Source organism: Balaenoptera physalus (assembly GCF_965194825.1).
Source record: "Balaenoptera physalus genome assembly, chromosome: 18".
Classification (NCBI taxonomy): Eukaryota; Metazoa; Chordata; class Mammalia; order Artiodactyla; family Balaenopteridae; genus Balaenoptera; species Balaenoptera physalus.
This window is the reverse complement of record NC_138899.1, coordinates 2356956-2369339: the sequence shown is the minus strand read 5'-3', so window position 1 is coordinate 2369339 and position 12384 is coordinate 2356956.

Sequence of the window (12384 nt, the reverse complement as noted above, 5' to 3'; positions counted from 1 at the left end):
AATTGAACCAGTAGTCAAAAGTCTCCCTCAACCAAAAGATACCAGGCTTGGCCTCAGAAAGACATATAACTCCTATTTCATATAGACTATATGAAAAAGTAGAAAAAGAGGAGAAATTACCCAAATCAATTTGTGAGGCTGGTAGAGGCTTGAATACAGAGTACAAGGAATGTGAACTATTGACCAATATCACTTGTGACTCTAGATGTAAACTCATAAATAAAGTATCAGAAAAGGAAATTCAACAATGTATAAAAACACTAATGCAACATGACAAGGTAGTTTAACCCAGGATTACAATATGTTGTGAATCAGAAGATGTATTGTTGTAATCCACTGCAAAAATAGAATAAAGGACAAAAAACATATGATCACTTTAACAGTTACAGAAATATTGTCTGATGAAAGTCAATAATTATTTGTGATTTTTTAAAAAAAAAAGTCCTAACAAACTTGGAATCAAAGGGATTTTCCTTACCCTGAAGAAAAAGGTAATTTTCAGAAGCAAACATCACACTTCCTATTTTAACTTTAAAAGCATTTCCATTCAAGTAAAAGAAAGGCAAGGTCATTTGTTATAACCCCGATGATTCTTCAAGGGCATCCTGGCTAATACAGCAAGAAAAAAAGAAAACTAAGAGTTAACAGAAACTGGAAAGGAAGATGCAAATCTTGTTATTATCTGGAGCTGATATAATTGCATATGTAGAAAATCTGAGATAACTGACAGAGAAATAATGGTTTTGTTGGAAGTAATATCTATGCTACAAAAAAGTCAATAGCATGTTATCATCAACCATAAATAATTATAAAATGGAATAGAAAAAGATGCCATTATTCATACATCAAAAGTTACCAAAAATAAGTATAATACAGGATATATGAGACTTTTATGGAGAAAAGTAAAATCACTGTTGAAAGACATTTTCAAAGATACAAATAAATGGAGAGTCATGTTATGACTTATGTATGAAATAAAGCTGAAAATGGTGAGGTGTCTACTCTCCTCAAATTAATTTTTTTTTTGAATTTTTGAATTTTTTTTTTTATACAGCAGGTTCTTTTTAGTTACCTATTTCATACATATTAGTGTACACATGTCAATCCCAATCTCCCAATTCATCCCACCACCACCACCCCTACCACTTTACCCCCTTGGTGTCCATACGTTTGTTTTCTACATCTGTGTCTCTATTTCTGCCCTGCACACCGGTTCATCTGTACCATTTTTCTAGGTTCCACATATATGCGTTCATATATGATACTTGTTTTTCTCTTTCTGACTTACTTCACTCAGTATGACAGTCTCTAGATCCATCCACGTCTCTACAAATGACCCAATTTCATTCCTTTTTATGGCTGAGTAATATTCCATTGTATATATGTACCACATCTTCTTTATCCATTCGTCTGTCGATGGGCGTTTAGGTTGCTTCCATTACCTGGTTATTGTAAACAGTGTTGCATTGAACATTGGGGTTCATGTGTCTTTTTGAATTATGGTTTTCTCTGGGTATATGCCCAGTAGTGAGATTGCTGGGTCATATGGTAATTCTATTTTTAGTTTTCTAAGGAACCTCCATACTGTTCTCCATAGTGGCTGTATCAATTTACATTCCCACCAACAGTGCAAGAGGGTCCCCTTTTCTCCACACCCTCTCCAGCATTTGTTGTTTGTAGATTTTCTGATAATGCCCATTCTAACTGGTGAGGTGATACCTCATTGTAGTTTCAATTTGCATTTCTCTAATAATTAGTGATGTTGAGTGGCTTTTCATGTGCTTCTTGGCCATCTGTATGTCTTCTTTGGAGAAATGTCTATTTAGGTCTTCTGTCCATTTTTTGATTGGGTTGTTTGTTTTTTTAATATTAAGCTGCATGAGCAGTTTATATATTCTGGAGATTAATCCTTTGTCCATTGATTCGTTTGCAAATATTTTCTCCCATTCTGAGGGTTGTCTTTTTGTCTTGTTTGTAGTCTCGTTTGCTTTGCAAAAGCTTTTAAGTTTCATTAGGTCCCATTTGTTTATTTTTGTTTTTATTTCCATTACTCTAGGAGGTGGATCAAAAAAGATCTTGCTGTAATTTATGTCAAAGAGTGTTCTTCCTATGTTTTCCTCTAAGAGTTTTATAGTGTCCGGTTTTACATTTAGGTCTCTAATCCATTTTGAGTTTATTTTTGCGTATGGTGTTAGGGAGTGTTCTAATTTCATTCTTTTACATGTAGGTGTCCAGTTTTCCCAGCACCACTTACTGAAGAGACTGTGTTTTCTCCACTGTATATCCTTGCCTCCTTTGTCATAGATTAGTTGACCATAGGTGTGTGGGTTTATCTCTGGGCTTTCTATACTGTTCCACTGATCTATATTTCTGTTTTTGTGCCAGTACCATATTGTCTTGATTACTGTAGCTTTGTAGTATTGTCTGAAGTCAGGGAGCCTGATTCCTCCAGCTCCATTTTTTTCCCTCAAGACTGCTGTGGCTATTCAGGGTCTTTTTTGTCTCCACACAAATTTTAAGATTTTTTGTTCTCGTTCTGTAAAAAATGCCACTGGTAATTTGATAGGGATTGCATTGAATCTGTAGATTGCTTTGGGTAGTATAGTCATTTTCACAATATTGATTCTTCCAATCCAAGAACATGGTATATCCCTCCATCTGTTTGTGTCGTCTTTGATTTCTTTCATCAGTGTCTTATAGTTTTCTGAGTACAGGTCTTTTACCTCCTTAGGTAGGTTTATTCCTAGGTATTTTATTCTTTTTGTTGCAATGGTGAATGGCATTGTTCCCTTAATTTCTCTTTCTGATCTTTCGTTGTTAGTGTATAGGAATGCAAGAGATTTCTGTGCATTAATTTTCTATCCTGCAACTTTACCAAATTCATTGATTAGATCTAGTAGTTTTCTGGTGGCATCTTTAGGATTCTCTATGTATAGTATCATGTCATCTGCAAACAGTGACAGTTTTACTTCTTCTTTTCCAATTTGTATTCCTTTTATTTCTTCTTCTTCTCTGATTGCCATGGCTAGGACTTCCAAAACTATGTTGAATAATAGTGGCGAGAGTGGACATCCTTGTGTTGTTCCTGATCTTAGAGGAAATGCTTTCAGTTTTTCACCATTGAGAATGATGTTTGCTTTGGGTTTGTCATATATGGCCTTTATTATGTTGAGGTAGTTTCCCTCTATGCCCACTTTCTGGAGAGTTTTTATCATAAATGGGTGTTGAATTTTGTCAAAAGCGTTTTCTGAATCTTTTGAGATGATCATATGGTTTTTATTCTTCAATTTGTTAATATGGTGAATCACATTGATTGATTTGCATATATTGAAGAATCCTTGCATCCCTGGGATAAATCCCAATTGATCATGGTGTATGATCCTTTTAATGTGTTGTTGGATTCTGTTTGCTAGTATTTTGTTGAGGATTTTTGCATCTATATTCATCATGATATTGGTCTCTAATTTTCTTTTTTTGTAGTATCTTTGTCTGGTTTTGGTATCAGGGTGATGGTGGCCTCATAGAATGAGGTTGGGAGTGTTAATTCCTCTGCAATTTTTTGGAAGAGTTTGAAAAGGATGGGTGTTAGCTCTTCTCTAAATGTTTGCTAGAATTCACTTGTGAAGGCTTGTGGTCCTGGACTTTTGTTTGTTGGAAGATTTTTAATCACAGTTTCAATTTCATTACTTGTGATTGGTCTGTTCATATTTTCTATTTCTTCCTGGTTCAGTCTTGGAAGGTTATACCTTTCTAAGAATTTGTCCATTTCTTCCAGGTTGTCCATTTTATTGGCATAGAGTTGCTTGTAGTAGTCTCTTAGGATGCTTTGTATTTCTGCAGTGTCTGTTGTAACTTCTTTTTCATTTCTGATTTTATTGATTTGAGTCCTCTCCCTCTTTTTCTTGATGAGTCTGGCTAAAGACTTCTCAAAGTACCAGCTTTTAGTTTTATTGATCTTTGCTATCATTTTCTTTGTTTCTATTTCATTTATTTTTGCTCTGATCTTTATGATTTCTTTCCTTCTACTAACTTTGGGTTTTGTTTGTTCTTCTTTCTCTAGCTCCTTTAGGTGTAAGGTTAGATTGTTCATTTGAGATTTTTCTTGTTTCTTGAGGGAAGTTTGTATGGCTATAAACTTCCCTTTTAGAACTGCTTTTGCTGCATCCCATAGGTTTTGGATCATTGTGTTTTCGTTGTGATTTGTCTCTAGATATTTTTTGATTTCCTCTTTGATTTCTTCAGTGATCTCTTGGTTATTTAGTAACGTATTGTTTAGCTTCCACGTGTTTGTGTTTTTTACGTTTTTTTCCCCTGTAATTGATTTCTAATCTCATAGCATTGTGGTTGGAAAAGATGCTTGATATGATTTCAATTTTCTTAAATTTACCAAGGCTTGATTTGTGACCCAAGATGTGATCTATCCTGGAGAATATTCCATGTGCACTTGAGAAGAAAGTGTAATCTGCTGTTTTTGGATGGAATGTCCTATAAATATCAATTAAATCTGCCTGGTCTATTGTGTCATTTAAAGCTTGTGTTTCCTTATTAATTTTCTGCCTGGATGATCTGTCCATTGGTGTATGTGAGGTGTTAAAGTCCCCCACTATTATTGTGTTACTGTTGATTTCCTCTTTTATAGCTGTTAGCATTTGCCTTATGTATTGAGGTGCTCCTATGTTGGGTGCATATATATTTATAATTGCTATATCTTCTTCTTGGATTGATCCTTGATCATTATGTAGTGTCCTTCCTAGTCTCTTGTAACATTCTTTACTTTAAAGTCTATTTTATCTGATATGAGTATTGCTACTCCAGCTTTCTTTTGATTTCCATTTGCATGGAATATCTTTTTCCATCCCCTCACTTTCAGTCTGTATGTGTCCCTAGGTCTGAAGTGGGTGTCTTGTATACAGCATATATATGGGTCTTGTTTTTGTATCCATGCAGCGAGCCTGTGTCTTTTGGTTGGAGCATTTAATCCATTCACGTTTAAGGTAATTATCAATATGTATGTTCCTATTGTCATTTTCTTAATTGTCATGGGTTTGTTTTTGTATGTCCTTTTCTTCTCTTGTGTTTCCCACTTAGAGAAGTTCCTTTAACATTTGTTGTAGAGCTGGTTTGGTGGTGCTGAATTCTCTTAGCTTTTGCTTGTCTGTAAAGCTTTTGATTTCTTCATCGAATCTGAATGAGATGATTGCTGGGTAGAGTAATCTTGGTTGTAGGTTCTTCCCTTTCATCACCTTAAATATATCGTGCCATTCTCTTCTGGCTTGTAGAGTTTCTGCTGAGAAATCAGCTGTTAACCTTATGGGAGTTCCCTTGTATGTTATTTGTCATTTTTCCCTTGCTGCTTTCAATAATTTTTCTTTGTCTTTAATTTTTGTCAATTTGATTACTATGTGTCTTGGCGTGTTTCTCCTTGGGTTTATCCTGCCTGGGACTCTCTGTGTTTCCTGGACTTGGGTGGCTATTTCCTTTCCCATGTTAGGGAAGTTTTCGACTATAATCTCTTCAAATATTTTCTCGGGTCCTTTCTCTCTCTCTTCTCCTTCTGGGACCCGTATAATGTGAATGTTGCTGTGTTTAATGTTGTCCCAGAGGTGTCTTAGGCTGTCTTCATTACTTTTCATTCTTTTTTCTTTATTCTGTTCTGCGGCAGTGAATTCCACCTTTCTGTCTTCCAGGTCACTTATCCATTCTTCTGCCTCAGTTATTCTGCTATTGATTCCTTCTAGTGTATTTTCTTTTCAGTTATTGTATCTCTGTTTGTTTGTTCTTTAATTCTTCTAGGTGTTTGTTCTTTAATTCTTCTAGGTCTTTGTTAAACATTTCTTGCATCTTCTCGATCTTTGCCTCCATTCTTTTTCCAAGATCCTGGATCATCTTCACTATCATTATTCTGAATTCTTTTTCTGGAAGGTTGCCTATTTCTGCTTCATTTAGTTGTTTTTCTGGGGTTTTATCTTGTTTGTTCCTTCATCTGGTGCAAAGTCCTCTGCCTTTTCATTTTGTCTGTCTTTCTGTGAATGTGGTTTTCCTTCCACAGGCTGCAGAATTGTAGTTCTTCTTGCTTCTGCTGTCTGCCCTCTGGTCTCCTCAAATTAATTTATAAAGTCAATGCAATTCTAATCAAAATAGCAACATATATTTTATGGAAGTTGACAAGCATACCCAAAATTCACCTAAAAGGGCACAGAACCACCATTTGACTCAGCAATTCTCCTCCAAGGTACTTCCCCGAGAGAACTGAAGACATATGTACAAGCACAAAATCTTGTACATGAATGTTCACACAGCATTTTTCATAGTAGCCAAAAAAATGAAACAAACCACATGTCCACCAATGGATGAATGGATAAATCAAATGTGGTCTATCTACAAGTTGGAGTACTTTTCAGTCATAAAAAGGAATGAAGCACTGACACATGCTACACCCTGGATGAACCTTGAAATCGTTCAGCTGCATGAAAGAAATCAGGCCACATATTCGTTCCATTTTTATGAAATATCCAGAAGAGGCAAATCTATAGAGACAGACAGTCCATTAGTGGTGGCCAGGGGCTCGGGGAGGGGTAGTGGAATATGGAGTGACTGCTGATGGGCACGGATTTCTTTTTGGAGTAATGAAAATGTTCTAAAATTCGGAAAACATTATAAGTGGACTTGCCCTACTCCCTACTAAGATTGTTAGCAATGGAGACCATGTGTCATTATTGCCCCGGTGCTAAGCACACAAACGCACATCAGTAGAGGAAAAAAGAGAGTGCATAACCATACAAGGGAATACTGCTCAGCCTTCAAAGGAAGGAGACTCTGCCCCATGCCACAGCATGGATGAACCAAGGACATTATGTTTCAGGGTCTGTCACAGGCTGTAATCAGGCCAGGACTGGGGTCCCATCTGAGCTGGACAGGGAGGGACCAACGTCCCAGCCCAGAAGGTTGTTGCAGGATTTGGTTCCTTGTGGCCCGTTAGACCGAGGGCCTCAGTTTCTTTCTGTCCGTTACCTGAGACCATCGTCAGCTCCTTGCCATGTGGGACTGTCCATAATGCAGCTCTGTCATCGGTTGGTAAGGGAGAGGGACACTGGGGTCTGCTAGCGGATGAAGACACACCTATGTCACGTGGTCATGGAAGAGGGCTCCCATCCCTCTGCCACATTCTACTGGTTAGAAGCAAGTCACAGTTCCGCCCACACTCAAGGGGTCGGGATCCCACAGGGGGTGACCCCAGTGGTGGGATCATGGGCCCAAGTCAGTCTGCCTGCCACACCTGGGCTGTTGGTAAAATGGTCCCAAGGGCAAACACACCCTTGTAAGCCCCACGCTGACTCTACCTTGTGCTTTCACAGGGCAGGGTATTCCTTCTAACATCAGTCCCACGAGGCCCCAGAGGACAGCAATTCATCTCTGCAAACATCACTGTTTAGTTTCTAGCACCTGGACACAGAATCTGGCTCCTAACTCTTCTTTTGGAGACTAGACTCATCCTTACCTGTGTACTAAGTTATAAATACCCAATGGGTGTGGTTCTGCATTTAGTTAAGCAACAAGTGCAGCCTTCTCACCCAAAAAGATTGTTGCTTCTAAATATTACTAGAAATGAGATTTAAAGGAAGAAAATCTCAACATTGGGAAAAGAGAGCATTTCTCCAAGGTGTCCCAGTTGAACCTGTGGTTAATAGAGCTTTTAACTGCAGGGAGATGCGTCACAGACCGCAGAAAGCAGTATTTTGTAGAAAATCCAAAGACAGGTTGGCCAGAACAGAAAAGACAGAAACAGGACAAGAAGCCAACAGCACGTTTCTGGGCTTGGACAGAGTTCTTCTCAAAGGTCCAAGCATATAACGGGAGGAGCAGCAAAGGGAAACTACAGTACGTACTCAGTGGTGTTCTGGAAGCCTGAAGATGGACACTGAGCTAAAATCAGAGCAGTGTGTGATGTCCCAGGGGCCTGATGTCCGGGAGGGAGTACAGTGGGTCCACTACATATGAACGAGTTCTCTTCTGAGGGCACGTTCGTTAAGTCCAATTTTTTCGTAAGTCCGACACAGTTAGCCTAGGTACCCAACTAACACAATCTGCTATGTAGTACTGTACTGTAATAGGTTTATAATTCTTTTCACACAAATAATACATAAAAAACAAACACAAAAAATAAAGAAAACATTTTTAATCTTACAGTACAGTACCTTGAAAAGTACAACAGCTGGCATACTGGGGCTGGCATGGAGTGAACAGGCAAGAAGAGTTACTGACTGGAGGAGGGAAAAGAGGTGGGAGATGGTAGAGCTGAAGGATCGTCAGCAATAGGAGACGGAGGGCAAGCTGCAATTTCACTCACGCCTGAGGTTGCTGGAACACACGGTCGCATCTTTGAAAGTTTGCCCCTTGAGGGTTCCTATGTAGGGGACTTACTGTATCAGGGCAGAGCTGTCTTTATATGGATGTGTCAGACCCATCTCCCCCTCTGTTGAGTAGGAGCAGAAGCCCATTTGCAAGTACCAGCGTTATTAGTAGTAGGACGGTATTTATCTCACTGTCCTTAAGACCAGTGGTAAAAAATGTTCACATATTGAGATGTAGGGAAGTCATTCTGTCTTATGCATGAGTTAACTTGAATTTTATGCTAACTGAACCAGCCTGACGGTGGCCTATCAAACACACATTGTACATCTGCCTTAATTGTTAAAGAAAAGGGCACATTGACCAGAAGTAAAAAATGTCCATGTTAAAAATAAAGCCTAACTGCCTCCCATCCTGAGATGCCAGCGCTGGTCCTCCTCTGATGATAAGACTCCCTTCCCAGGTGCAGGGCCACGCTGACACGCTGTGTACATGCTGATCTGTGTGTGTTTTTCCTTGAAATGTATCCTGGACTTGTTTAATGTGCTTTGCTCTGACAAGATATAAAACTGTGCTGGAAACCATGCTTCTCCGGAGCAGTTTCTCAGAGTTATCTGGGAAGAGGGCTTCTGGGCTAATTCTCAGTTTGGCTCAAATAAAACTCTTCTATTCTTCTTGTAGATTGTTTATTGATTATTTGCATTGACACCAGCAGGCCTGTGGTTGATGGTAGCGCTCTGCCCCTCGCCTCTGCCAGCCTGATTATCTCCAGACCTCTTCTCAGTGTCCCTCCAACACTGGAGAACAGGCTGCTTAGAGATCAAACAAAATACTTTCCCTTTGAATCTTGTCTGTTGGCTCTTTGACACAGTACAAAAGTGAAGTCAACCAAAAGAAAGAAAAGTCCACCTGTAATACTGACCCACTGGTGCAGCATCTAAGACCTCCTTTTTCTCACGAATTAATATATATTTTATTATTTGGCTGAGAAAGGTGAGCCTCAGAAAGCCTAGAGGTATAAATTAACCAGTGTGGGGTAGGGTAGATCACACCCAGATGCCAGCTCTGCCGCTTTTTAGTGTCTGGGTCTCATTTTCTTCAGCAGTAACACGGTGTTATGTTCCCTACCCCCTCAAAAAAAAAAAAAAAACAGATAAAACCCCTAGTACCTCAGATGTTGGGGAGCCCAGTGTTGCCCAACTCAGCATCGCTGGGACCCAGGCTCTCTCCATCACTCTCCCTGCCTCTGCCGAATACTGGCTCAGGTTCAGGCAAGATGACCTCAGGGCCCTGAGACGGCTTCCCCAGGTCCAGGTACGTGTACAGACTGGACTACCCGCTTTGCCTCTTTAAGAGCATAGAACCTGCTGCTAGAAGCCTGCCTCACAGCTTAGTGGCCAGGATGGCATTGCTCATGCATAAACCCTACCAAGGGAAGTGGGGTCACAGTGCCAGGTTAGATCAGTCCGGATCAACCTCCAGACCTGGGGAGACAGCCGCATTCCGAGTAAAGTGACAGCATCGCACCTATGCCAAGCAGGAAGAAGGAGATGGCTCTTGGGCAGGTCCCCACCACTGACTCTTCTTCCTCGTTTCCCAGCAGTGCCCAGTCTCCCACCCATGGCACTGGGCACCCTGTTTGTATTTTGCGGGTCCACCTGATCTACACTAGCCCCAGCACCTTGCAGGTGCCCTGTGCATGTAAAGAATTAGTACCTGTTTGTTGAAGTGAATTAAGTAGCCTTCGACATATTTGTTCTGCCTTACAAACCTCTAATTAAAACAACACCATAACCATATCATGATGGCCCAGGTTAGAAACTTGATCAGGCACCAAGCCTGTGACCTGGAATGTCTCTTAATTTCCACAGAAGCAAAGCTGCAAACCCCTCTTGCTCTAATAAAGCACGCCGACGTTGAATTCATTCCTCTGGCCTTTTGAGTTGAAGGCAAACAGTGTGGTCTGTGCTTTTCTCTAAACTATTTATGGGCGATCTAAGCCCACATGAATTGCTTCATCCTTATTATTCACATTTTCTCATTGTTCCCCACGTCTCCTAGATGGAGGGTAATAACACTTTGATGCTCAGATTTTTACTTAGTGACTCATGTGGCCTACAGAATAAGCAAACGATTTTCTTCCACAAACTTGGACTGCATCGTTGTTTTTCTCCAGCCAATAAATTTGTTAACTATGCTAAATGTTTTTTAAATTTAATAGTACCGCATTCCCTAAGGATGGTAAATACAGCCTGGCTTCTCTCTCTCACTTTTTGTTAACTTGCCCCTGAATCAACTATGAGAAATGATTCTGACCCATAAAATCGTTATGCTCACCAACCAACCAGAGGTTCTAATCCTCTTCTTAAGATTCTTCATTAGGTTTCCATGCTTCCTGGATTGGACTTGAATTCCTGGAACCCATGTTCAAGGCCACCTGCCATTTTGCCCACATCTGCCTCAGACCCGTGCAAATCTAGTCCTGGTTTTCCCGGCTATTTTCCCTCTAAGACAGAATATAAGTGTTAATGTCAGACACCAGCTCTTAGCAAGGCCTGAAGGCATAATCTCTGCCAAGAAGAGGTTTAGCAGAAACAATGGCGAATCAAGAGTCCAGAAAGGTCTGTGTTCCTTTCACTACCATGATAAAATTTCATAATTGTCTCCTGAGTTAATTTCTAACTTACCTCCAGCACAATTTCTGCTTGAATAACCTCTGAAGGATCAGACGTAAATACAGAACTGTCTGATAACGATGGTCAGGTCTGGGCTAGTGTGCAGGGTTTATAGAACTGATGTTCGTCCGAAATTGCTCACATTGACCACATTTCAAAACACAGTCACCCTAGAGACAGCAGAGGGCACTCCAGGTGAATATGAAGTAACTGAAAAGCAAACATCCCAGGAGGAAATGTGACCTGGAGTGTTGGGTGTAGCTCACGATACAGCACATGCTGAAATTTCTCCCGCTCAAAGCTAACCTAATATTTTCCATTTGTTTAGCTTCTTAATGTCCTAGGGCTGTACTGTCCCACATGGGAGACCACATGTGCCTATTTAAATGTAAGTTAATTAAAATGTAAAATTCAGTTCCTCTGTCGCACTGGCCACATCTCATGGACTCAAAAGACACAGGGGGGAGCTTCCCTGGTGGCACAATGGTTAAGAATCTGCCTGCCAATGCAGGGGACACGGGTTCGAGCCCTGGTCCGGGAAGATCTCACATGCCGTGGAGCAACTAAGCCCATGCACCACAACTACTGAGCCTGCGCTCTAGAGCCCGCGAGCCACAACTACTGAAGCCCGCGTGCCTAGAGCCCGTGCTCCACAACAAGAGAAGCCACCGTAATGAGAAGCCCACGCACCGCAACGAGGAGTAGCCCCCGCTCGCCCGCGTGCAGCAACGAAGACCTGACGCAAGCCCCCCAAAAAAACCCTACGAATTGTTCATTTCTAGACTTTTCCATTTTAATATTTTCGGACCTTTTTGACTGAGAGTAACTGAAAGCAAGGCATGCAAAACCTCGAATGAGGGGGGACGACTGTGTGTTATTCGGAGGTGATGTTGGGAAGGGTGAGGGACACGCGGTGGGCGCCCACGTTGCGGGCTGGTCACCTTTCACTCCCGGTCCTTCCGGCTTTATAAGACAAATCATGATGGTACCGGTGAACCCGGACACCGGGTGAGATGAGCCCCACCCACCCTCTTATTTCTTATCCCCACAAATCCACCAGGGGGCAGCACCACCTCGCAGACTTCACAGCCTCACAGAGGAGCAAGGAAGATGCAGAGTGTAACTGATTTGTACACATTTCCTAAGTTTACACAGATCTTTTCCCCCAAGTCTAAGGGGAGGTGACCATGAGAAGGAACTCACGTTCTGTGAGAAGCAAGAATCGCTACATCACAAGGTTGGAGGTGGCTCCTAGGTGACCCACTGAAATGTACCTTTACATTTATAAATGTATGTTTATATGTTTACATTTGAAATACAAAAAACGGTAATGTAATAAAATTATTACATAAAATAAAAT